The sequence below is a fragment of the Dromiciops gliroides genome, chromosome 5, assembly GCF_019393635.1.
Source record: "Dromiciops gliroides isolate mDroGli1 chromosome 5, mDroGli1.pri, whole genome shotgun sequence".
In the NCBI taxonomy this organism is placed as follows: domain Eukaryota; kingdom Metazoa; phylum Chordata; class Mammalia; order Microbiotheria; family Microbiotheriidae; genus Dromiciops; species Dromiciops gliroides.
The window spans coordinates 79,099,877-79,127,850 of NC_057865.1; the positions used below are offsets into that span (position 1 = coordinate 79,099,877).

The following is a 27,974-nucleotide window of genomic DNA, read 5'->3' on the forward strand; positions in this document are numbered from 1 at the left end:
GATTGATAGAAGGGAGGACAAAACCAAAGTAGAAAAGGGTAAAGAAAAGGGAGGGGGTGATAAAAAGGGAGGGCAGATTGGGGGAGGCAGGGGTAAGAAGCAAAACGTAAGGAGGAACAGGGTGAAAGAAGGGGGTAAAAGTACAAAGGGGGTAAATAGAATGGAGGGGAATAGACAGTAATAATAACTATGAATGTGAATGGGATGAACTCTGCTATAAAATGGAAGTGAATATCAGAGTGGATTAAAAACCAGAACCCTACAACATGCTGTTTTCAAGAAACACATTTGAAGCAGAGAGATACACACAGAGTAAAGGTAAAAGGCTGGAGCACAATATGTTATGCTTCAGCTAAAGTAAAAAAAGGAGGGGTAGCAATCCTTATCTCAGACAAAGCAGAGGCAAAAATAGATCTCATTAAAAAGAGATAAGGAAGGAAACTACATCTTGCTAAAAGGTACTATAGAGAATGAAGTAATATCAATATTAAATATGTATGCGCCAAATGGTATAGCATCCAAATTCTTAGAGGAGAAGTTAAATGAGTTTCAAGAGAAATTAGACAGTAATATTTTACTAGTGGGGGATCTGAATCTCCCCCTCTCAGAATTAGATAAATCTAGCCAAAAAATAAATAAGAAAGAAGTGAAAGAGGTGAATGGATTACTAGAAAAGTTAGACATGCTAAATGTCTGGAGAAAATTGAATGGGGATAGAAAGGAATATACCTTTTTCTCAGCAGTACATGGCACATTTTCAAAAACTGACCATGTATTAGGGCACAAAAACATCATAGTCAAATGTAGAAAGGCAGAAATAGTCAATGCATCCTTCTCAGATCATGATAAAATAAAAATTAGATGTAAGAAAGAGCCATGGAAAAGTAGAATGAAAATCAATTGGAAACTAAACAATTTCATTCTAAGGAATGAATGGGTCAAACAACAAATCATAGAAATAATCAATAACTATATCCAAGACAATGACAATAATGAGACAACATACCAAAATCTATGGGATGCAGCTGAAACGGTGCTTAGGGGGAAATTTATAGCTCTAAATGCTTACATGAATAAAAAAGAGAAAGAGGAGATTAATGAATTGGGCATGCAACTTAAAAAACTAGAAAAAGAACAAATTAGAAATCCCCAATTAGATACTAAACTAGAGATCCTGAAAATTAAAGGAGAAATTAATAAGATTGAAAGCAAGAAAACTATAGAATTAATCAATAAAACTAAGAGTTGGTTTTATGAAAAAAACAATAAAATAGATAAAATATTGGTTAATTTGATTAAAAGAAAGAAAGAAAACCAAATTACCAGTATCAAAAATGAAAAGGGTGATGTTACCACCAATGAAGTGGAAATTAAATCAATAATTAGGAATTATTTTGCCCAACTGTATGCCAATAAATTTGACAATCTAAATGAAATGGATGAATATTTACAAAAATACAAACTGCCCAGGTTAACTGAAGAGGAAATAAAATCCTTAAATAAACTCATATTAGAAAAAGAAATTAAACAAGCCATTAATGAACTCCCTAAGAAAAAATCCCCAGGGCCAGATGGGTTTACAGTGAATTTTACCAAACATTTAAAGAACAATTAATTCCAATATTATACAAATTATTTGGAAAAATAGCTGAAGGAGTTCTACCAAATTAATTTTATGATACAAATATTGTGGTGATACCATAACCAGGCAAAGCAAAAACAGAGAAAGAAAATTATAGACCAATCTCCCTAATGAATATTGATGCTAAAATCTTAAATAAGATATTAGCAAGGAGATTACAGCAAGTGATCACCAGGATAATACATTATGACCAGGTGGGATTTATACCAGAAATACAGGGCTGGTTCAACATTAGGAAAACTATTAACATAATCAACCACATCAATAAGAAAACTAACCGCAATCATATGATTATCTCAATAGATGCAGAGAAAGCTTTTGACAAAATACAGTACCCATTCCTAATAAAAACACTAGAGAGCTTAGGAATAGGTGGAGCTTTCCTTAAAATAATAAACAGTATCTACCTAAAACTATCAGCAAGCATTATATGCAATGGAGATAAATGAGAGGCCTTCCCAATAAGATCAGGGGTGAAACAGGGATGTCCATTATCACCCCTATTATTTAATATTGTACTAGAAATGTTAGCTTTAGGAATCAGAGAAGAGAAAGGAATTAAAGGAATTAGAATAGGCAAGGAGGAAACAAAACTATCACCCTTTGCAGATGATATGATGGTATACTTAAAGAATCCTAGAGAATCAATTCAAAAATTACTTGAAACAATTTACAACTTTAGCAAAGTAGCAGATATAAAATAAATCCACATAAATCATCAGCATTTCTATACATGACTAACAAAGTCCAGCAGCAAGAGATAGAAAGAGAAATTCCATTTAAAGTAATGGTAGATAATATAAAATACTTGGGAGTCTACTTGCCAAGACAAACCCAGGAACTCTATGAACACAATTACCAAACACTCTTCACACAAATCAAATCAGATCTAAATAATTGGAAAGATATCTATTGCTCATGGATAGACAGAGCTAATTTAGTAAAAATGACAATACTGCCTAAAGTAATTTACTTATTCAGTGCCATACCAATCAGACTACCTAAAAATTATTTTATAAAGCTAGAAAAAATAATAACAAAATTCATCTGGAAAAAACAAAAAATCAAGAATATCAAGGGAAATAATGAAAAAAAATTCACAGGAAGGTGGGTTAGCAGTACAAAACCTGGAGCTTTACTGTAAAGTGGCAGTCATCAAAACTATCTGGTACTGGCTAAGAAATAGAGTGGAGGATCAATAGAATAGGCTAGGCACAGGAAACGCAGTAGTAAATGACACTAGCAATGTAGTGTTTGATAAACCCAAAGACTCCAGCTTCTGGGATAGGAACTCAGTATTGACAAAAACTGCTGGGAAAACTAGAAGATAGTATGGCAGAAATTAGGCATAGACATCTTACATCTTATACTAAAATAAGGTCAAAACGGATACATGATTTAGACATAAGAGGTGATACCATAGGAAAATTAGGAGAGAAAGGAATAGTCTACCTTTCAGATCTTTGGAAAGGAAAACAGTTTATGACCAAACAAGAGTTAGTGAATATTATAAAGTGCAAAATGGATGATTTTGATTGCATAAAATTAACAATGTTTTATACAAACAGAAGCAATGCCTCCAAAATTAGAAGGGAGGCAGAAAGCTGGGAAACAATTTTTATGGCCAGTACTTCTGATAAAGGCCTCATTTCTAAAATATACAGGGAACTAAATCAAATTTATAAGAATCCAAGTCATTCCCTAATTGAGAAATGGTCAAAGGATATGAACAGGCAGTTTTCTGATGAAGAAATCAAAGCCCTCTATTCCCATATGAAAAAATGCTTTAAATCACTAATGATTAGAGAGATGCAAATTAAAACAACTCTGAGGTACCACCTGACACCTATCAGGTTGGCTAAAATGACAAAAAAAAGGAAAATAAATGTTGGAGAAGCTGTTGAAAAATTGGAACACTAATGCATTGTTGGTGGAGCTGTGAACTGATCCAGCCATTCTGGAGAGCAATTTGGAATTATTTCCAGAGGACTGTGAAGCTGTGCATACCCTTTGACCCAGCAATACCACTTTCGGGTATTTTTCCCAAAGAGATCATGTAAAGGGGAAAAGGACCCACATGTACAAAGATATTTATAGCTGCTCTTTATGTTGTGGCAAGAAATTGGAAGTTGTGTGGATGCCCATCAGTTGGGGAATGCCTGGACATGTTGTGTTATATGAATGTAATGGAATACTATTGTGCTTTAAGAAATGATGAACAGGAGGAGTTCAGAGAAACCTGGATGTTCTTGCATGGACTGACGATGAGTGAGATGAGCAGAACCAGAAGAACGTTATACACAGTATCATCAACATTGTGTGTTGACCTACTGTGATGTACTATATTCTTCTCACCAATGCAATGGTACAGAAGTGTTCCAGGGAACTCATGATGGAGGATCTCCAAATCCAGAAAAAAAAAGAATTGTGGAGTATAGATGCTGAATGAACCATACTACTTCTTTTGTTTTTTTGGTGCTGTTGTAATTCTATTTTGAGGTTTTTTCTCATTGCTCTGATTTTTCTCTTATAACATGACTAATGCAGAAATATGTTTGTTATATATATATATGTGTGTGTGTGTGTGTATGTGTGTGGTTGTGTATATATATATATATATAAATTTATATATATATAAATATAAATATATATATATAAATATATATATATTTATATTTATATATATATCCTATATCAGATTACCTGCTGTCTAGAAGAGGGGGAAGGGTGGGGAGGGAGGGAGAGAAATCTGAAAGTGGAAAGCTTGTATAAACAGAAGTTGAGAACTATCTTTACATGTAACGAGAAAAAATAAATAAATAAAATACTTTATTTAAAAAAAAAGAAAGAAAGTAAGGTACTCTTCTGGGGCAAGCAGTGAATGCATGTTTCCAAGTGTGGTGAACCAAGCAGGAAGGGTCAGGGAATAAGGAAAAGAGATGGGGTTCGCGTGGAGGGAAACAGTGTTCCTCTACATCTGAGCCTGTACAAATTACTCTGGTGTACCTTTGATCTAGTCTTTTCCATCTTTTCCTTTCCCTCTCCCCCAAAGTGAAAGTGATGGAATGTCAAGAGAAGTCATTTAATTCACCCCTACTACTTATTCTAAGCCAATTATATTATATACAACCATAGACTATTATGTTATGGTTCAACTCAGTACCTTCAATAGATGAAGGGAATGGGTTCTTCAAATTAAAAAGAAAATCAGAGAGAAAACCAAAAGTATATATTGAACTTAGAAAAAAAAAGGTGATAAAATTTACATTAAAATTTGACTTTAGATGAGAATCAAAGCATAAAATCAAAGCCTGGTGTTATTCCCTGTATGACACAGGCATTTCTTACCACTGCCAATTTCTATTTATTAATAAAAGTTTATATTCTAGCCTCTATCTGATTGAAGTAATTAAGAATTTTGTTGCCTAGAAACAGAGTTATCTTATTTAATAATTTATTCAGACACGTTCGTATCTTGATATATTGCTAAGATTTATACTGAATCAGGTGAAAAGAGTAACAGCAATAAAATGAAGTGTCTTTTATTGTACAACTGGATGATATAATTATAGTGATAAACTGAACTGAACAAGCTCAAAAACCAGGGTTTTCTTATAGGGAACACAAACTTTAAGAATTTATTTCTAGCAAATTCCTAGTTGGTGCCCTTGGGATGGTGAACAGGGAAGTATTGAACACTCATCTTTAGTCTTGTCCATTTCCAAATGGGTTTTCGTTTTTATGTTTCTTTAGCTACACATTAACTTTTGGACCAATTAATATTGGACCAAGTAAAGAGAAATTGACTACACCTAACTATCTTGTTCATTATTGGCATTTATTAGACCCTATAGCAATTTATCATAAGCTGAGAACTGGGTGCATGTCCTAAAAGTGGCATTTAATTACTAACTTCAGGATAGGAGACCAGATGATGAATAGATCTAGGAAATGGGATAGTAAATATAATAACCCACATTAAAGGTACTGTTTTTTTTTTTAACTAGACCTTTGATTTCATCAGTATAGGACAGGGTTTTTTATTATTATCTTTATTGATTGATGGACTGCTTTAGAATTCTGTTGAAGCCTTTGTACTTCTCAGCATAATATTTTTAAATGCACAAAATAAGACATATTGGATTATATAGGAAACCAAATTAAATATTTGACTACTACTTCTTTCATGGTCCTCTCCACACCCAGATGAGATATAAGAATAGGAATCTAGTAGAAGATTTAATTCATTCATCTATTGCAAATATCCCCCCAAAATACATAAATAGAGCAACATATAAAGAAAAGTATAGAGGATAAGGAGTTTCTAAGAATATAATTACATGGTCGTCATGAATTTTTTCACCTGTTCTATTTCTACTTACCCTCAGGATTTGCTAAGCAATTCCACTCTCTCAGGATATTGACATCATAGGGGGAAAGTTTCTTCCTTTGGTCTTCTGGCCCGAACCTGATTCCATGACTACCCTCGCTTTCTTAACTGAGGGCCACCATTCTCACTGAAAAGCTGGTGTATTGCTCTCACATGACACAACAGTGCTCCTCATCTCCTCTTAGACATGGGAATTGGGTTTGGCTTTCTTAAAGATTAGCCACTCCCTGTCCCTATACAATTCTTTTCTAGATCATGTAGATGGAACTCTCTGCTATACCCTTCTCCCTCCTCTAAATACACACAAACACACACACACACACACCAGCTACTCAAGGAAATTTGCTATAGGTAAAATAGTTTAAAGTTATACTTCTGAAATTATTTTGTCACTTAATAAGTTACAAGTAACTACAATACCAATAATTTATCTTCTATGATTTGTTTCAAAATTTTTTTGGTCCTCAAAACAGTCAGTCAATAAGTGCCCACTATGACACTGTGCTAAGCACTAGGAACACAAAGAAAAAAAAAAGATGGCACAAGTATAATATATCAGATTGGTTACCTTCTCAATGAAGTGAGGGGAGGAAAGGATTTAGAGAGAGAGAGAATTAGGAATACATTTTTAAAAAATGAATGTTAAAAGGTTTTTTTTACATGTAATTGTGGGAAAATAAAACATCAAATTAAAAAAAAGGGCAAAACCAGCTCTTGCTCTCAATAGGCTCTCCTAATGGGAAAAATATGAAAACAATTAGATATAAACAATATGTGTACATGTATGTATATATGTATGCATAAATATATACACATGCACACATAATAAATTGAAGATAATCAATAGAACAAAAGGCACTAGCATTAAAGAGGAAAAGGAAAGATTTCTCATAAATAACAGGATTTTAGTTAGGATATGAGGAACCCTTGAGAAACCAAGAATTGGAGATGAGAAGGAAGAACAATGATGTATATATGAGAGTCAGAGAAACTGCCCTGTCAGGCGGCAGCTAGCTGGCGCAGAGTATAAAGCACGGGCCCTGGATTCAGGAGGACCTGAGTTCAAATGTGGCCTCAGAAACTTGACACTTACTAACTGCGTGACCCTGGGCAAGCCACTTATCCCTCATTGCCCTGCAAAAAAAAAAAAAAAAAAAAGAAAGAAAAAAAGAAAGAAACTATCCAGTAAGGAGATGGAATATACTTGCAACAAATATCAAGGAGACCAGGATCCCTGAATTGTAGAGAGAGAGAGAGAGTGTGTGTGTGGGGGGGGGGAGAGAGAGAGAGAGGAAGAGAGAAAGAAGTATACAAAAATAGCAAAGATAGGAAGGGGCCAAGTTGTAAAGGGTTTTGAAGGTCAAAAAGTAGATTTTAGATTTGACCCTAAAGATGGTAAGGATCCTCTAGAGTTTATTGTATAGTGGGGACTACATGGTCTAACCTGTGCTTCATTTGTTTTGTTTTGTTTTGTTTTTGCAGGGCAATGAGGGTTAAGTGACTTGCCCAGGTTCACATAGCTAATAAGTGTCAAGTGTCTGAGGCCAGATTTGAACTCAGGTTCTCCTTAACCCAAGGTCTGTGCTTTATCCACTGTGCCACCTAGCTGCCACACCTGTGCTTTAAAAATAATAATTTGATACCTGAGGAGAGAGTAGATGGAGTGGGGAGAGAGAGATGATATAGGAGACCAACCAAAAGACTACTGTAAGGGGCAGCTAGGTGGCACAGTGAATAGGGCACCGGCCCTGGAGTCAAGAGGACTTGAGTTCACATCTGGCCTTGGACATTTGACACTTACTAGCTGTGTGACACTGGGCAAGTTACTTAACCCCAACTGCCTCATCCCCCCCCCCCAAAAAGACTACTATAACAGTCCATGGAAGAGATAATGAATCTGCACCTGGGGAGTGGCAGCATCAGAGGAGAAAAGGGGTCCTTTGCTTAGCTCTCTGTGATCTTTCTATAGCACTGTCTTTGTATTTTTAAAATCAAGTTTCCCATATATCATCCTAAAAGTCACCCACCTACCTTTGCCCCCCTCCACACACACACACACACACACACACACACACACACACACACACACACACACACACACACACCAGCTTTCCTCTTCCTTTTATCATGGACATATATATTGTCATTCTGTGTCTCCTCTTTCCAAATAATCCTAAACCAGACTGAACAGAATCCATAGTCTATATCCACCAAGTAAACTGACATTTTAAAAAGGACACATAAATTCTATCATAAGCTCAAAATTCCAATATACCCTCAATAGTTATAGGTAGTCCCATTTTTTGCTGACAGCTATTTCTGGAAATTCTGGAACAGAAATGCTACTGGGAGAGTGTGTTTGCCCTCCTGCCTCAGATCACCTCCTTCGATGGTTATGATGCTGATGACAAGGAAGCTCCAGACTCCGCCCCTGAGGCTGATAGGGAGGGCCCCAAGAGTCTGTGCAGGAAGAATGGGGAAGTGATAGGTGAAGTAGAGGAGGAGGATGGACAAGGATGAGAAAGAGCTTGATGAGGATGTGATTGATGAAATGAAGATGATGAAGATGTTGATGGAGAAGATGAGGAGCAGGAGGAAGAAGAAGATAGGGTAGAGGATGAGGAGGAGGATGAAGATGATGATGGGAGAGGAGGATGAAGAGGAAGAAGGAGAAGAACCCCAGCATGGAGAGAAAAGGAAACAAGCTGCTGATGACGAGGGGGAGGACAGCAATGAGGATGAGGATGACTGAGCCAGCTTTTCTGCCCTGCATCAGTGAGCAGGTGGCCGAAGCTGTGGATGGACTCTGCCAGTTTGACCCGAGCACTGCGGGCTCTGGGGTCTGTTCTTTCCCAGAAGGGGCTCCACAGGCACTGCTTAGCCAGGGGATCTGGCGACCAAAGGTTCTCTACATTTTCAGGGGTGTTTTGTGCAACAATTTGTTGGAATTCTTTCTAAATCTTTGTTTCCAAGAAAAAATGTGTCCCATGCCCTGCCTGGGCCCTGAATAGGGAGGGACTCTGGCACTTTCTCAGGATAAACGTTGCAGCCCCTTCCCTTTTCCCTCTTCTTTGTCTTTTTAAATAAATAAAAACTGGAATCTTAAAAAAAAAAAGAAATGCCAAAACATTGATTTTGATGGATAGTTCCTTCCAATTTTTGGTACCTGTAAGCCAACACTACCCCCACACCCTTTCATTGTTAGAAGGCATGAGCATTTCCAATCAGGAGATGGGAGAAAAAGAGGAATCAATGTGAATGATATTATTCAGAGAAAGTGGAATAGAGAAGGTAAGCCTTGAGATGAACCTTGAAGAATGATAATGATTTGGAAATACAGGAACAAAAATACCTGAATATATATATGTGTGTGTGTGTGTGTGTGTGTGTGTGTGTGTGTGTGTGTGTGAAAATAAAATAGTAACCAAATGGATATGAATGGACTTCAAATTGAGATTGAGGCAGACCGTGAATGCCACAGAGAAGAATAAATTGGATGAAATAGGCAATAAGAAGCTTGTATAAGATCATAAATTAGAAGGAATCTTAGAAGGGACCTTCATGGTGGATTCCTGCTATTTCACTTAATAATTGAAGAAACAGACAGAGAGAGGTGAAAACTTGTCCAAGGTCACATAGGTAGCCAAGTTAAGGTATGAACCTAAGGCCTCTGAGTATACAACCTTCTTTCCCTACTAGCACAGGATATCTATTGTGGTTTATTAAGCAGAGAAGTATCACAGTGCAAGTGCTGTTTCAGGACGAGTTTTACACTGATGTCAAGATTATAGAAAAGAGACCAATCAACTCTATAGTAATAATGCCAGTGTAAACCTAGATTGAGGCCTTGAATATCTGCACAATATTCCCTTCCATGGTGGAAGATGATATGTCTCAAAACTGAACTCTTGAATAAGGACTGAGTTTGGCCCAAGAGATTGGGAAAACGGACTCAGATTCTCTGCTTTGAGGAAGTATATTTTTGGTTCCAGATTCTTTTCTTCTCTTTTTCCAAAGATAAACAAAAGAAAGTTAACAGAATTTGAAAGGCAATGGAAAGACTAGGTCATCAACACATCCTTTATTTACAGTTTGCCTCCCTGGAGACTTTAGGAAATATCCCTTAGAGAGAGTTCAGGGAGTCTCTCTCGAGATATTTTGCACTAAATAGAAGAGTTCATTGATTCTTTCTAATGTCTTATACTGTTTACTTCATTTTATACCTGCTGAGGTGAGTAAATATATTCTCTGTTCACTGTTTTGATGGTCTTTTACGTAACTAATGTAAGAAGGGGTCAAGAATAAAAATTTAAAAGAGGGGTATCCTTGTTCTTTAGAGAACACTGACTAAGAAAACAACCTCAACCTAACAAAAATCATTATCCCCTGACTACAGTATCTAGCTAGGGGTAAATAGATATAATTCTAGTCTGGTATCCCTCTGAGGAGAACAGGGTAGCCAGACTTGTGAACTATTCTCTTTCTATTCTTCCCCTTGAAGCAGAACTAAAAGTCTCTCTTAGTAAAGGAGAGGCAATTCCCCAAGTGATAAATGGTCAAAGGATTTGTTAACAAGTATTTTTTTCACAAATGAAGATAAATTTATTATTCAGCAAGAAAATTGTTTTAAAATAGGATTTGCAATCATATTATGAAGAAAACTTAAAACCAAAACATCATCTCATAAAGAAAAAAAACAAAGAAAATGCATTATACCGACAGGGATCAGTCAAGAAACCAGTTATCAGTATTAAATCTATAAGCCCCAAATACATTAGCATCTTAAATCCATAAAAGAAAATTAACTGAAATCCATAAAAACATAGACAACAATACTTTTAGGTCTTTTTTCTCTGTTTTGGATAACACAAAGCTAACAAAATAAGCAAAAAAGTAAAATGTGGAATTTTTTTTAAATTGTTGGGGAAAAATGGAATAATATATTTTAAATCCTCTTCTAAATGGGATTCCTAAAGAATATATGTATTTTTCAGCACCGCCTAGAAATATTACAAAAAATGAGCTTCCATTAGAACATTTATATTGTAAATATGTACCAAAAAAGCAGAAATTGTAACACATACTTTTTAGATTATAACAATAAAAACAGTCAGTTCAGGGAACAGAAGCAAAAGATGCAAACCCAGATGGACACTTAATAATCAAGTCATAAATAGTGAATTTAACAAAGAACAAATAATAGAAACAATTAATAGTTATGAAAATGGAAAATATAATAATTAAATAACAATCCAAAAGTTTTGGGGTTAAGTTAGAATATCCCAAAAGGATTCTGAGAAAAAATTGTATCCCTAAATTCATACATTACTAAAAGTTAAAAGGAGCAGATTTATGAAATGACTATACATTAAATGTAGATAGCCAAAAATTAAATGCAAAGTAAGCACAAAGGAGGAGATACTGAAATTTAGAAGAGAAATTAACTGGAGACCAAAAATATAAAAACCCTATAGAAATGGTAAAACTAAAATTTTATTCTTTGAAAACACAACTAAATGTGCTCACTTCGGCAGCACATAAACTAAAATTGAAATGATACAGAGAAGATTAGCATGGCCCCTGCTCAAGGATGACAAGCAAGGATGAAGCAAAAACACAACTAAATTTTAAAATCACCAGTGTGTTTGGAAGGAGGGTAGAGAAAAGTCAAATCAATAAAATAGCAAATTCTTGAGGTAAAGTAACAACCAAGAAATACAAAAATAATTATCAGAACCAAGTATATTCACTTTTATGGTTTTAAAAAAATGAGAACACAAAAGAAATCAAGCAATACATTCAAGGTATAAAAATATTTGAAATAACAGAAGATCAAATAGATATCTTTAATATATTCCATATCAGAAAAGAAAATAGAATTTGCTGTAAGTGAACTATCAAAGGGAAATAAATTTCCCTTCTCCTAAGGGATTTGCATGAGAATTCTATTAGACATTAAATATTACTCTTTTATAAATTGTTCTCAAAAATTAATACAAGTATTGTTGTGATGGCTAAACCAGAAAAGGTTAAAAAAAGGAGAACTATAAACCAACCTAATTAATGAATACTGATATAAAAGTTTTAAATAGAATCCTGTCAAACTAAAGCAATTCATCTAAGAGATCATTTATTATGAAAACTTGGTTTTAAACCAACAATACAAGAATTGCTAAATGTTAGGAAAATGATATTATTAATTAATCACATGGAAAAGATTCTGAAATATGAGTACCTCAAGAGATGCAGAAAAAGCCTTTGAAAAACCACAGCACCCATTTATGTAAACAAGCAAGCAACCCTGAAAAGTAGAGCCATAAACTTTTTAAAAATAACATACAGCATAATTGTCTAAAACCAAATGCAAACATATATAATAGTAATGTTCTTGAATCTTTCCAAATAGATGTGATAGTAAAGCAGGCATTTCCACTTTCCCCATTATTATTTATTTGATAGTGTGGTAAAAAAATATGAAAGTTTTTTAACAGTCGGTTAGGATAACTGAAAGATGCCAGCTTTTGAAGGACCGCCCTTTTGTGGAGGAGACCAACAGTCTGCCTGCTGCGCATGTCAGACTACCTGCTATGCACTCGACTTCCGGGGTGGAGAGAACGGAAGTGGGGGCTTTTTCCGGCTCTGCTGGTCTCCTGACTGCGCGGGACAGACAGTTTCTCTCTTTCCAAAGGTGGCCTTCGGTTTGGTGAGTTTTTATAAGGAATATAGACTAAGCTTAGACTTAAGACGATTTGTATTGTCATTCTACTTTCCTATCCTTCTAATCAACATCACCTTGTGACTACCATAACAATAAAAGGTCTATCTAGAAAACCAAAAGCTTCTTCCATTTACTAGTCTGGGAGATAAATTAAGGGAAAGGTTAAGTAGGGGAGATTTATGATCTAAGATCCAATTTTAAATCTCACAATAGAATCTTAGAAATGCTAGCAGAAGCAATAAGACAAGAGAAAGACATTATATTAATAAATATGGTGAAAGGGGAAGAAAACCTATCCGTATTTGCTGAAGACGTGATTGTTTACTTAGAAATTCCCAGGGAATCTTTAAATATAACAATTGAGCCAATAGCTTCGGCAAAGTTTCAGGCTACATAAGCTATTATAGTCACAGGAAAATATGTACTAAATCACGGTTGTTTAGAGAAATGCAAATTAAAAACAACTCTGAGATACCACCCCACATCTATCAGATTGAAAAGGAAAATGACAAATGTTGGAGAGGACATGGGAAAATTGAGGCAATAATGCACTGTTGGAAGAGTTGTGGATGATTCAACCATTCTGGGGAGCAATTTGGACCAGTGCACAAAGGGCTATAAAGCTCCTCTGACCCACCAATACCACTCCTAGATCTGTATCCCAAATAGAGGGGGAAAGGGGTACTATTCATACCTCCTCTTTTTATGGTGGCAAAGAATTGGAAACTGAGGGGATAACTATCAATGAGGGAATGGCCAGACAAGTTATGGTATGTGATTGTGGTGGAATACTATTGTACTATAAGCAATCATAAGGAAGAAGGAAGATGCTCTCAGAAAAACCTGGAAAGATTTACATGAACTGATGCAAAGGGAAATTAGCAGAACCAGGAGAACATTTCACATAGTAACAGCAATATTATCCAATGATCAGTTGTGAATGACTTAGCTATTCTCAGAAATTTTATGATCCAAGACAATTCCAAAGGAAATATGATGAAAAAAGTTATCCATCTCAAGAGAAAGAACCAATGGACTGTGAATGCAGAGTGAAACATACTTAAAAAAAAAATGGCGCTCTCTCTTAGTGTATTTTTTTTCTTTTACAACATGACTAATAGAGAAATATGTTTCATATTACTGCTTATGTATGCCTATATAAAATTTCTTGTTCTCTCAATGAGGCGTGAGGAGAGAGAAGGAGAGTGAGGATTTGGAACTCAAAATTTTTAAAAAAGAAGGGTAAGAGTTGTTTTTACATTTAATTGGAGAAACAGAAAATATTAAATTAAAAGTCCCAAAAGAACAAAAGAGGGAAAAGCAAGATTCCCAAGTTATTTACTAAAGCCTACCTTCAAACCTCATTTAGACAGATGCATGTGGAAATATACATAACCTATTTGGCTAACACTCATACAAACAGAGCTTCCTCTTTCTAGAAATGTCTTCCTCTTCTGTTCTGATTAATGACCTTCCTGGCTTCTTTAAGTACTAACTAAAATTCCACCTTCTACAGTAAACCTTCCCTCTTAATTCCAATCTTTTCCCTCCATTATTACATACATACATTCATACATACATGCGTGCATACACACATACATATCTCTATCTCAATCTATACGTTCTCATACTGGATCCCCATTAGACTATAAGCTCCTCAAGGGCAAGGAATGTCTTTTTTTTTCCTATTTTTCTATGCCCCATACTTAGAACAGTACATGATACACAGTAAGTACTTAATATATGTTTACTAGTGGGACAGGTAGGTGGTGCAGTGGATAGAGCATTGGGTGTGGAGTCAAGAAAACTCGTCTTCATGAATCCAAATACGGCTTCAGACACTTACTAGCTGTGTGACTCTAAGCAAGTAACGTAATCCTGTTTGCCTCATTTCTTCATCTGTGAATTGAGACAGAGAAGGAGATGGCAAACCACTCCAGTATTTTTAGCAAGAAAACCTCAAATGGGGTCACAAAATTGGAAATAACACAACAGCGATATCAGTATGTTGAAAATAAAAAAAGGAATTCAAAGAAATTGAGGAGAGAGAATGATAATTGCTGAATAATCAAATAATAGAACTTTACTTCAAAGATTTTAGTGTGGGAAATTAACACAATTTTGCATATGAAAATATAATTTATGACCCAGGAATGCCCATCAATAGATTATGTAATGGTAGGTTTTTTTGGTTTACTTCATTTTTTGTCATGGATTTGTATTAAACAATCTACCCACTTTCCCCATCTTCCACTCACCATCACAATACATTTAGCAGGATTTTGGCTACACTTAGAGGAAAAGGTTGTAACTATAGAACAGAAAGTCCCTAGAGTTCCCATGGATATTAATTCATTAAACATATCCTATTCAACAGAACTGAGAAACCATAACATTATGGTTATTTATTTATTCTCATTAACAAAGAAATACATTTATCAAAGTTGTTAGCACAAAAATTGAGAAATCCTAGATAGGAGACTATATAACATATAATATTGAGAGAATGATCTCTCCCATTAAGAGAGACGTAACTTAGTTCACAGCCTCAAGAGAAAGAATTCCAGATCTTACCTGAGAAGTTCCCTTTAGTCTCTAATGTAGTAAGATAGAGATAGAAATATTATAACAAATCTGGCATGGCTGATAAAGCAGTTGTAGACAAACAAGTTCATATTGATCCTTATGGTCAGGAAATGTTATTTATTTCAACAAATATTCAGTTAACATATACTCTGCCTATGATACTGTGATAAAGAAGGAGAGGATACAATGAAGTTCAAGTAAAGTCTTCCATCAAGGCACTGATCATCTACTTGGACACTCCATAAGAAAACAATTCACTTTAGTACTTAGGATATATATATGACCATTGCTTTAAAAAAAACCAGGACTTAGTATCACTTACCTTTATATGTACTAGAGAATAATAGAACCCTTTGGGTACTAATATTGCTGTATTCTATTATCACCTCCAGGGAAAATGATAGACAGGCAGGCAGGGTGGGTAGGTGGATGGATAGATAGATGGGTGGATGGGTGGATGGATGAATAGATGAATGGATGAATGTCGTTGCTGTTGTTGTTTAGTCATTCAGTCATGTCTACCTCTTTATGACCCTATGGAAACAATCTCCTAGATAGATATAGATATATAGGGGTAGAGACAAGCATATGTTGTAGCTACCTCTATTTTATCTATATCTCTCAATAAAGGTATATAATATATGTGTGTATAAACATATGCATGTGTATATTACATACGTATATGTATATTTCTATATTCTTCCCTTTTTCTTTGTTTGAAAAATAAAGTTTATTTGTGAACCTCTCTGGGAGTATTTACCCTGATAGTTAAGCTGCCTTATACCACTTTCAGAAAGAAGCAGTTTCTCATTCTGCAAAAAACCAGAATCTCATTCAATATCACTTTACTAGACTATAATGTCTTGCAATTTCCAGAGTGCAAGCATGTGTATTTCTAAGCCAATCAACATTTCATTTCCTCATTTCCCCTTACGTTAAAAACCACTCTTGTGTGCATTTTTAAGGCTTCCCCTTTTAAAAATACTTGAATCTGATGGTCAATGTCAATTGGTATTGCTGTAATTTAAGAGATTTCTCTGATTTTGGCCAAGCAGTTATATGATGAAATATACCTAATGAATCATAAAATAGTCAAACTATTTTTATTTTTTCATTTATTTCAAGTAGTATCCCATCTTAAAATTGTGAGTTGTTTTAATATATGAAGCTCCCATTTGCTTCCTGACAAGTAAAGAAGTTGATTGTTCTGGTAGACAGGAAGAAAGATCTTTCACAGTCATAATAATTCATCTTCTCCCCTCTTACCATCAGATTCTGCCCCATCCTCCCTGTTAGAGGGGGAAAACCTCAAGGTTGCAGACAGTTCTCCTCCTGATTCTACCAATGAAAAACCTTATGACCTTGGGCAAGTTACTTAACCTGCCTGTGCCTCAGTATCCTTATCTATAAAATCAATGGGTTGGACTAATAAATCGCTAAGGTAATCTACAAATATAACATACTATATTCCTAATAGATGCTAGAAGAAAGGATCACAGAAGAAGACCTTTGTTCAAATCCAAATTTTTACACTAGCTGTACGGCCCTGGGTGAGTCACTTAATTTCTCTATGCCTCACTTTCTTCATTTATAAAAGGAGAAAGGGTTTGGCCTGATAGTCTCTAAATTTCCTTCCAGCTTGAAATCACTGATCCCATTATCCAAACTATTGTTAAAACATTTAATAAAATAAATTCTCGACCAAATTCCTTATAACTAAAAATGGAACAAAGAATTCAGTGTCTTCAGTGCACCCTGCTTCTGGGTCAGAATACTTTCAACCTCATCTTATCCTGAAAATATTTTCCATCCTATATTGTTTTCCCTCAGAGTCCTGCCATCTGCTAAATGACAATGGTTATTAATGGATTAATTAGATAAACTAATCCTGATAATGTATTAGCTAGCTAATACAACACCCCTCTCAGATAACACAATGATTCAACCCATCTGAAAGATATATTGCATTAAGAAGTCCCTCCAGGATTGACAAGAAAGCTGGGAACTTCTGAATTATATATAACATGGGAGTACAGGGTGAGGTATAGGAATTTTATGTCTAAGAAAACATTTCTATACCACTCAAATCACCAATAGTAAGCTTCCCATTTGAACTATAGTTAAGGCTGACCCTCGCTCCATAAACACTACCTCCACATAAAAATTAAAGAGCAAACTTCTGCTCACCTGGGAAAATGCCACAAAGAAAATTCACTCTTATTAAGATGTCACACTCAGTACTATATGGCCGTTTAAACACTAAACACATCAGTCCATCAGTTAAGTCAGCTTCTCTGCTCACACCCCTGTAAGGAACATCAATATAAGACACTTAACGAGTTGGAAAAAGAACCCATTATATTAATACATTAGTGTTTGCAGCATTATTTGGCACATCACCCTGGCCTTTTTTTAGCTGTAGAGGTCAGATTATCTCCTTAACCACTCTGAGTGCAGTAATAGCCAAAGTTAGAGGTTATCACAATTTGGGACCATTTCCTGTAATGGTAATGATAATGACCCCACAGTTAAGATAGTATCGTTCATCTCCAAATAACAGCAAAGCCCATTATATACTTAAACCAATACACAAACTACCCTTGGTGAAGACCTCATCTATCATAGAAATGTCACTGGTTCTCTAGGCTTAAGGAAATCACCAAAAAAAAAAAACTGGTGACATATAATATAATATATTAAGGTGACATACAAATAATAACTGCCAACTATAAGTTCCTTAAAAGTTTACAGAGTCCAAGGTAAAATATATGACTTGGGTCTTATAATACCCTCTCATTAAGGTACAATAAGCAAAGTTTCTCTCATTTTCCAGAGAAGATAATGGTGCTATAAAGGGATTAAGTGATTTCCACATAGTCAAAAAGCTTAGAAACTGTCAGAGACAAAATCTGAACCTGGATCTCCTGATTCCAAGTCTAGGATTCTACCCACAATCTTTATTCCTTCTCTTAATTTTTTTTTTCTTTGTGACAGTTTGAAACTCCAGGATAGGAATAAGATTGTTATTTCCCAGGTTTTAATCTGCAGGTGATTTGCTTCCTTTTGAAAAGACTGCCAGAAGACTTTTAATAATCCCAAATGATCCAGCTCCCAGCTGTAAAGCTCATCTATGAGATGAGCAATTCCTCTCTAATCTCCAAGGAGAAAAATATTTAATATATCCTTACAATGAAGAACATGCATTTATGTGTGTATTTTGGCCACATATACTGTATTCATAAGATATATTTGAGAAGAATTCTCTTGGTCAGTCATTTATGGAGAATGTGTCACTTCCAGTACACTTTCAAACCTCACTGTCTGCCCTCTTTCTACTCTTTTCCTTCCTCCTTAGCACTCAGATTCTGCTCATAGGATACTGAATTCTAAGTGACCTTTTACCTTGATCTGTCCAGAAATAAAGGCTCCATACCATTTTTTGTTCATTTGCTCATCATTGTGGAGTTTGTACTCGTGCTCTCTCTCCCTTCCAACTCTAATTCTTCTTTATATGTTGAATTCCCCTATTAGAATGTAAGCTCCTTGAGGGCAGGGATGGTTTTGTTTATATTTGTATTGCCTTGGCATTAACATGGTTTCTAGAATATAGTAACTTACTTAATTTTTTTATTCATTCATAAGGAACATCAAGAATCTTTTTATATTTAATATATTAACCAGATATTTTACATCTTCATTTACCTCCTTTTCACAAACATATGCAATGCACACACACACACATATATATGTATATGTATATGTATATGTATATGTATATGTATATGTATAGATATATAGCTTTTACTACCAGCAGTTAGACATATATCCAGTTTCACTGAATTTAGTCAGAGGACACCACACTTAATGTAAGTCAATATAACATGGAAGGCAAAAAGTTAATGTTATCTTGGGTTGCGTTAAAGGAGGCAGAGAAGAGAAGGAGTGAGGTGCCGGTTTCCCTACACTCTTCCTGAGCAGATTACATCTAGAAAAGTAAATATAATTCTGAATAGCAACTTTTAACAAGGATAATGATAGACTGGAGAGGACCAGCCCCCTGCCACCAGGGTGAGAGAAGGGACTAAATTTCATAACAAGGGAGAAGAAAGTGGAGGATGTTAAAAGCCTTTAGAAAACTGTAAAGGGGACAGGATAGCTATTTTCCAGTATTTAAAATACTGCCATATGGAAGAGGCCTGATTTTTGTGTGATTGTGTGTCTAAAGGTTATAAATAGTACACATGGGTGGAAGATACAAGGAGCCAAACAAAGATTTGATGCAAAAAAGTTTCTCATAATTATAGATACCAGAAGGGGAAATAAATGCCTTTCATCTGGAGGTAGAGGCATCTAGGTGTCACACAGCATTGAGTGCTGGTCTTGAAATCCAAAAGATTCCCAAGTTCAAATCTGATCTCAGATAATTACTAGATTGTGACCCTAGGCAATTCACTCAATCTCCATGAGCCTCGGTTTCCTTATCTCTAAAATGGGATAATGATAACACCTATTTCAAAGGGTTATTACAATTCAATGAAAGGACATATGTAAGACATTTTGCAAAGCTTAAACCACTAAATATGTGCTAGCTATTTATTATCATTAACATCATCATTATCCTCTTTTTCCTCCTCATAGAATGTCAAGCATGACTCAATGACCACTTGTCAAGTACATTTTAGAGGGCTTCTTGTTCAGTTATGTATTCGACTAGAAGTCTTCCAAGAATGCTTTCAAGCTTAAGATTCTTTGATACTATGAATTTATGTTAGATAAACATCTAGCCTCCTCTCACCTTCAAACAGTCATTTACTGTCCTGTCTGCTCTGACAACTCCACCCTAAAAACAGGATCCCCAAGATCATACCAGGAAGGAGGGAAGCTATTCAGTTCAACTCCCTTAGATTAGTAGCCTCCTCTTCACCCAAGTAACTCTCCATCCTCCAGCCTTTGGCATGTCCCTAAACCCTTTCCACATTTTGGTCTGACAACTATAATCAAATAAACACTAACACTGTTTCTGGAATGCTATGTACTTTGTCCACCCTAAACTTCTACACTTTGATACTATGAATTTATTGCTAGATAAGTTACCTGTGACAAGTTTTTATGTGAGGAGAATGTCACAGTCCTTGAAAAGGATTCTTAGATCCTTCATTACTGATAAAAGGCAGGATAATATACAGAGATGAATATATTAATTATTACCATTAGACCTGGATAAAAATCTCAGGTTTGACATTTATGAGATGTGTGGGCTTGGAAAAGTCCCTCAGTCTCAATATTTTTCATGAGTTAAATAGGAAAATATTTGTGTTATCCATGTAAAAAGTTCATTTTAAATAAAGTCCTGTGCAAAGAACAATATAAATGTGAGCTATTGCTTATCACTTTCTCTTTCCCCTACTCCCAAAATATTTCCACTGCTGAGGTTTTGCTGTCATTGTTTCTTTGTTTGGGTATGTTTTGTTTTCCTTAAATCTATCTATTTAACTCCATTTCTCAGAGCCCATCCAATTATCCAGGTTCTTTTCAAATGTTGAACACTTTTCCTGATTCTTCCAGATGAAAGTGGTCCCAAATGCTCATCTCTCTTGAATTCATGTGATAATGCAAAATCACAAATAAAAACAAAATAGTAGGATCTGTGTGTCCAACTTGTCGACCAATTGTGAAGACAGCTGAATTGATTGTGTCTCCATTCTCCTACACCCCTCTATGCATCTCTTCCAGTGGCATTTCTAACCCTCTTTCAGATTTAACAGGATATTTTTGTTTTTAAAACCCTTTTCATTTTCTTAAAATATAAATCACAAGACTTGTGTCCTGGCCTGTGATAAAATCATACTCATAGAGTAGGAAGAGACTTTAGAGGCAATTGATGGCAACCCCTGCCCTTTACAGATGAGGAGACCGAGACTAAGAGCAGCTAACTTATCCAACATTACAGTCTAATTACTAAGACTCTAAGGAAGTATTTAAACTCAAATCTGTTCAATACACTATCCACCGTGTGGCCCACCATTAAATGACATTGTGGCTTTGGACAAGTTACTTAAATGCTTTCTTTATTCATCATCTTCATCTGTAACATGAGATTTAGATGTGATATCCAAAATCCATTATGATTTGAAAAATCAATAATTTTAACTCAAATATACAAACATTTGGGTAGCAGAAAGGTAACTTTGTGAATAGAAATTGTTACATTTAAAATAATACAATATTACATTTGTATAACATTATACAATTTTAATCTTATACCCTCTCACTATCCAGAGGAAGTAAGCCCTAAGATACAGCTAACTTGTGTACTTCTTTAAAGTTAACAGAATGATTTAAAATCTTCTTTCATTTTATCCTAACAATAATATTCTGAGAAAGGTGCTATTATTATCTCTGTTTTGAAGTTGTAGAAACTGAGGCAGACAGTTTCAGTGACTTGCCTAGAGTCAAACATATTATACGTGTCTGAAGACAGTTTTAAACTTTGTTGCTGTTGTTGTTGTTGAGTTGTTTCAGTCATGACCAACTCTTTGTGACCTCATATGGGGTTGTCTTGCCAAAGATACTAAGATAATTTGCCATTTCATTCTCCAGCTCATTTTACAAATGGGGAACTGAGGCAAACAGTTAAGTGACTTGCCCAAGGTCATCCAGCCAGGATATATCTGAGGCTGGGTTTGAACTCACATTCTCCTGACTCCAGCCTGACATTCTATTCACTGTGCCACTGAGCTGCCCTAATAATGAGACTTCTTAATTCCAGGTGTTTTGCTCTTTTTACCTCATCATCCATCTGCTTCATAGCAATAACTAGGATTTCTATAGCACTTTAAGGTTTCCAAAGCAATATACAAATATTATTTCATTTTATCCTCAAACAAACCCTGGGGGTTATATGCTGTTATTCCCATTCTACAGATGAGGAAACAGAAGTAGATGGCTAATAAAAATATTCTTGTTTTCCCTACTTTACTTTGAAAAATAACCAGCATATTTGAAGTTGTAAATGCATATGTATCCATGTGTTTCATAAGAATGCTTCTCTAATAAAAGGTAAGAGAGGGCCAAGGAATCATTGGCCTTTTGCCAATGAATTTGAATTATGCAGACTACTTGTAATAGTATAGCCCTGTGAAAAAATTGCACAGAGTATTGGACTTAAAGTTCAAATTCTGGTTCATCTATATAGTAATTCTGTGATTGTGGACAAATGAATTAACCTCTTCGACCCTCAGTTTCTTCCTTTATATAATGGGGATAATAATGTTTCTCTCTGCCTCATAGTGTCGCACAGAAAGTGTTTAATAAGCTATAAACTGTTCTATTATTGTGAATCAGTATGGTCATGTTGGGCATTTTTTAATCCAAAGAGCCGTAATTGTCTGCAAAGACTCATTTCAAAAGGTAAAGGCTAATAGGCCATTCTATACTGAGAAACTTAGATGGGGGGCTTGACTCTCCCCTCCTAAAGGATTTGAATTTGCTGTGTCTACATCCAAGAACAAGTAAGTAACCAGCCTACAATACAGGCAGAGATTCCCCGCTGACTATAGCAGGCTCCCTCATTCATTATTTATCTACATTATTAACTGTAGGCTCTTAAGGAATATTTGACTTCCAAACTGTAAATTGTGAAATGGGAGAACAAGAAGGCTTAAGGAGAGCAACAGATCCAATGGGGAAGTAGAAACCAATAAATCTGTTGGCTCTTTGGAGAATTTGTATGAGCTTTTATCACAAGAGCAAGATAGTCCACAATGTTATGACAAAGGAATCTAAACTCTAACCTAGGGGCAATAGTCCTGTGGGATGGGGCTACAGTTTATTTCATCAACATTCAGGTCAGACCCCAAATAGATTTTTTTTTTGGTCAGGCAATTGGGGTTAAGTGACTTGCCCAGGGTCACACAGCTAGTAAGTGTTAAGTGTCTGAGGCCAGATTTGAACTCAGGTACTCCTGACTCCAGGGCTGGTGCTCTATCCACAGCACCACCTAGTTGCCTGTCAAATAGATATTTTTACTACACTTTTGTGTTGTCTGGGAGAAAAGGGGGGAAATTGTCTCCATTTAGAAGATTATTTATATATCTCATGGCATTCAGGATGGAAAGGATGTTTATCCCTTAGAGACAAAGTGCTTGGTGTATTATCTTCCCCCAGTGCCCTTTAGGAGAGGGTCCTACCTTTTAACCATTGGGGATATATGGAGCTAAAGCATGCCTTACACAGGCAAATAACAAGATTAGAATTCACTGCAAGGCTATTTGGGATAGTCTGTACAAGACTATTAGCTTGCTATGTATTTATTTGCTTGCATGTTATCTTCCCCATTAGATCATAAACTCCTTGAGGGTGGGAATCGTCTTTTTCTTCTTTTTGTAACCCCAGTCTTTAGCACAGTGACTGGTGCATAGCAGAAACTTCATAAATGTTCATTGAATGTATAAGTGAATGGAAGAAACTCTTTAGGTTCAACATTTTCCCACACTGCATAAAATATCACCTCTGTTTATCAGGACCAGGGTTTGAAAACATGGGATTCAACTCTCAATACAGTGTAGGAAAGAAATAAATAGGGAGAGATAACATCCAAGCAAATAAATACATAGCAAGCTGATACAGGAGAAGGATCTTAGATAACATGTTCCCTTCATCATGAACTTTGACAAACTCATATAAATCTAATGTTTCATGGCATTTAATCTGATGGTAGGCAAAGGGACAGCATAAACCTAGTTTTTATCCTTTGTTCATTCCCAACATGAATTAAGAGGAGGAAGGATAGGGAAATAAAAGCTAAAGTATGATTGGACAATCAAATGTTTTTATCATCTAATAGCTCAGTATATATGAAGTTAAGGACTATGGAACAAAAATAAATGCAGAACTATCTCTTCTTCCTCTGAAATTCTTTGGATTATCAAAGGCTAGAATCAGTGTCATATATAGTAAAAGAGAATCTATTGCAAATAATCTTTATCATTATTTTTTCTTTCGTGACCACAAGTGGTTTAATCACAATACTGGTGGCTAGCCCACCACTAACTGCAGATATGCTTGGTGAGGAAAAGACCTTGTTAAGGAAACTGCTTCCATAATATGATGCTCTCCCAAGCTAATTCCTGCTCCACATTTGTCAAACATTCAGTTGATAAGGTATGGGTTCCTAAGAGAGGAAATTTTCTGTGTAATTTTTCTGACTTTGGTTCATGTGGACCTTCCAAAAGCTTTGACTGTTTCTTTCTTGGGTTCAGTTGTCAAATCTTATCTGGTCTTCTGCTTCTAATAGCTCTTAGATTTTAATTCATCTTAGCTCTATGTGAACCCATTTGGATCTTAGCTTGGAAATTGCCTTTTTCCTCTATCAAATCTATTCCATGAATGTTTTACTATATTTACACTTGTTAAGTGACATGGAAAGATTCCTTTGATTTTTCACCATATAATCTCCACCCCGAAAAAAAAAAACCCATAAGCAGGATGAACAACAAGTGTATATTTATAAATACATCATACATTGTCTGAAAAAATTCTGTATTCATCTAGTGCTAAAATGACTCCAATGCAAAAAAATGTAATTTTATAATTAACATTCTTCTTTCTCTGATATGCTAAAAGCTCTCTTTATGTATACAAAGGTTATATTTTTATTCTGTACTTTAAGTATATGATGGGACAAGGAGTAAAGGTCTTTAAGAACATCTCTCAGAAAAGGTCACCTTGCTAACATTATGATTGGTCATATTTTCCTTATCCCAACTTTTCAGGACATATTAAAATATTATGCACTATTAACAGGTTCTTAACAGTGAACATCTTTTTTGAGGTGCCTGGCGTTTAAGATTAGACTCTCATGTATAGAAACTTAGACATAAATTCTCTGTACCTTTTAAATTATGAAATTGGCTCTGCATTAAGTAGAAAATCTTTTTTTTCTTTTGATTCACATAGATGTGGTTTCCTTATTTCATACATCCTCTTTCTATTTTGCATGAAATGAGAGTGACCTCTTCCTCCTCTGAACATTTATTGGACTCAGCAACTTAAATCCTACCCATTATTCAAAATTTACCTCCTCAATTTCTTCACAAATATGGTCTTTAAAAGACTGCTGTCTCCCCTTCCACATAATCTGTAAGACTTAATGTCTATGCTAGGCATTTGGGCAGTATGTCAAATTATACTGTTGTGTTTTTGCTAATCCTTTGGCATTGTTAAGTGTTGTCATCCCAATTACATTGTGTGCTACTTGAAAGCAAGGGTTATTACTTAGGCTTCTTTGGCAACCCAAAAATGCATAGGCATGGAGCTGGAGACAGACTAGGCTCACAGTAATTACAGCCTTGCTGCACTGAAATTAATGATAGAAAAATAATTGAAATTCACAAATATTTATTCTGAAGTTTTTCAAGCATTCTCTACCCATGTAGACTGGAAGTTCCTGAAGGTTCACACTAGGTCTTAAAATGATTTTCATTTTTTTTTCATGATGTAATGCTCTACAAAGCTTGTAATACCCAAATTCTTCCTCAATCACATAGCCCCATTTAGGTACCCCAGATGCTAGGTATTCCTTTCTATACTATAGCTCATGATTCCTCAACAATGAGATTCTATCTACTCATCAGTTAGAGGACACACTATACTTAGATCCTAGCAAAGATATTTAATGAAATAGCGTAACAACAGAACTATCATATTGAACTCTCCCCAAAATATACACATTTTCATTGAGTAAAGTAGACAATTATAGAAATTATAAATAAGACATACACGAGCAGGAGACAAATGTAGGCAAGATACCAGCAAGGAGGGGTATATATGCAGCAAACACAAATAGGCAGTATAAACATATCAAACAAGTATTCATTACCTCCAATATAACAAAACGTTTGACTTCTGTGATATTGTCTCACTGTTTTCTATTATTCCTGTTTTTCTAACAGGCATTTTTTTCTAATAACTTCCATGCATTGTGGGTAAGACTCCCCATCCCCATCCCAAATACCTCTGCTAATATGCTAGATGGGCAGCTAGATAGTACAGTGTATAGAGTTCTGGGCCTGGAATCAGGAAGACCTGAGTTCAAATCTGGCCTCAGAAACTTACTAATTGTATGACCATGGGCAAGTCCCTTAACCCCACTTATCTCAGTTTCCTCATACGTAAATGAGTTGGAAAAAGAAATGGCAAAGTACTAAAGTATCTTTGCCAAGAAAACCCCAAATGGGGTCATGAAGAGTAAGACGTGACAGAAACAAGTCAACAACAATATGCTGGATGTCTTCTTAAGGTTGTCCTCAGCCATCCAACACTGTTCACTTCCAACTTCAGTTTTATCCTTCATATCTACTAGAGATGTTCTGATCAGTAAGCCCTTACAACACAGAAGACCATCACCAGCTATTCTCATTTAGCCCTCTCAAAAAATACCTATGAAACAAATAATTATGCAACTATCTTTTTTCGGTCAAATCTCTCAGAAGATAAGGGACACTTGGCTAAGATCAAAATTCTACTCTCCTTTTCTTGTTAGAACTCTTTCCTTTCATTCTCAGAATTATTTGGGATTCTTCTGTTAACTAGCTCTGCCATGAATTTCTTGGTTCAACCATAATTTAACTTATATTAAAAAATATACATTGGCTCTTAGGTATTTTCACATTCTCAAACTCGACAAACATTCCCACATCTGTTTTCTTAATCAGAAAATATAATAGGTGATACTATGATAAGCAGTTTCTTTTAACTTTCCACCCATCATCTCATTTTGTTCTATGAAAGCACCAATGCCTAAACTAACTCAATAAGATTGAAAGTGCTAGTGAACTTTGTGCCACTTCCAACCATTAACAAATTACAGTCTAGTCTTTCCTGAGTATGTACATAATTGAATTTTAAAACACATTATTTTGTTGCTTGATTCCTCATGTGGGAGTAGGTGTATATGAAGAAATCTGTAGTCAAAGCTATTCAATGTCCCCATATTGTAGAGAATTTTCTTTTTTTTTTAGGTTTAGGGCTGTCATGAATTAAAAGACAGGAGACGAGATTTTTCAATGCTGCCCCAGAAACCTCACCAATGGAAAGAAGAGGAAATTAGACATAATTTGAGCAGAAGCTAAATACTACCACCAATGTAATATTTTAATATCTATATTATGAATAGGTTCTATTATGTGTAAATAACTCAAAGACTAACCCGCCAAATAAACTATCAACATAAGCTATATTAACTATGATATGCATGATAGGTTCAGAAAAATAAGAAAAAATATTTTAAAATAGTAAATAATTTTAATTGTATAGAATCTAAATGGAATTCTTTCCTCATTTGTCTGGTTTTCATGTAGTTATTGATGTTAATGCTGAACATTAGCCAGATCCTAATTTAATATTCACACTCATAAATTTGGAATAAACTTAACAATCTTATTGTATTAGAGTGTTACTTAGAAGGTTATTTGTACATTCCAGTATGCATTTTTAGTCTGGATACCAAGGAACTAAAATACATCTTTTCTTCATCCATACAGTCTCCCTAATGGCATAATAAGTACAAGACAACCAATGTGACAATTTACCTTGTGACAATGATGGCTTCTCTTTCCTTCTTCAAGGAGAAACCAGTA

At 35.2% G+C, this 27,974-nt stretch overlaps 1 non-coding gene across 1 annotated transcript; it reads left to right on the plus strand.

Annotated features, from left to right (window-relative positions):
• Positions 1-11,550: 11,550 nt before the first annotated feature.
• Positions 11,551-11,661, plus strand: LOC122730184. Its single transcript, XR_006353397.1, has one exon. It is a non-coding gene; the product is annotated as a U6 spliceosomal RNA (small nuclear RNA).
• The last annotated feature ends 16,313 nt before the right edge of the window (positions 11,662-27,974 follow it).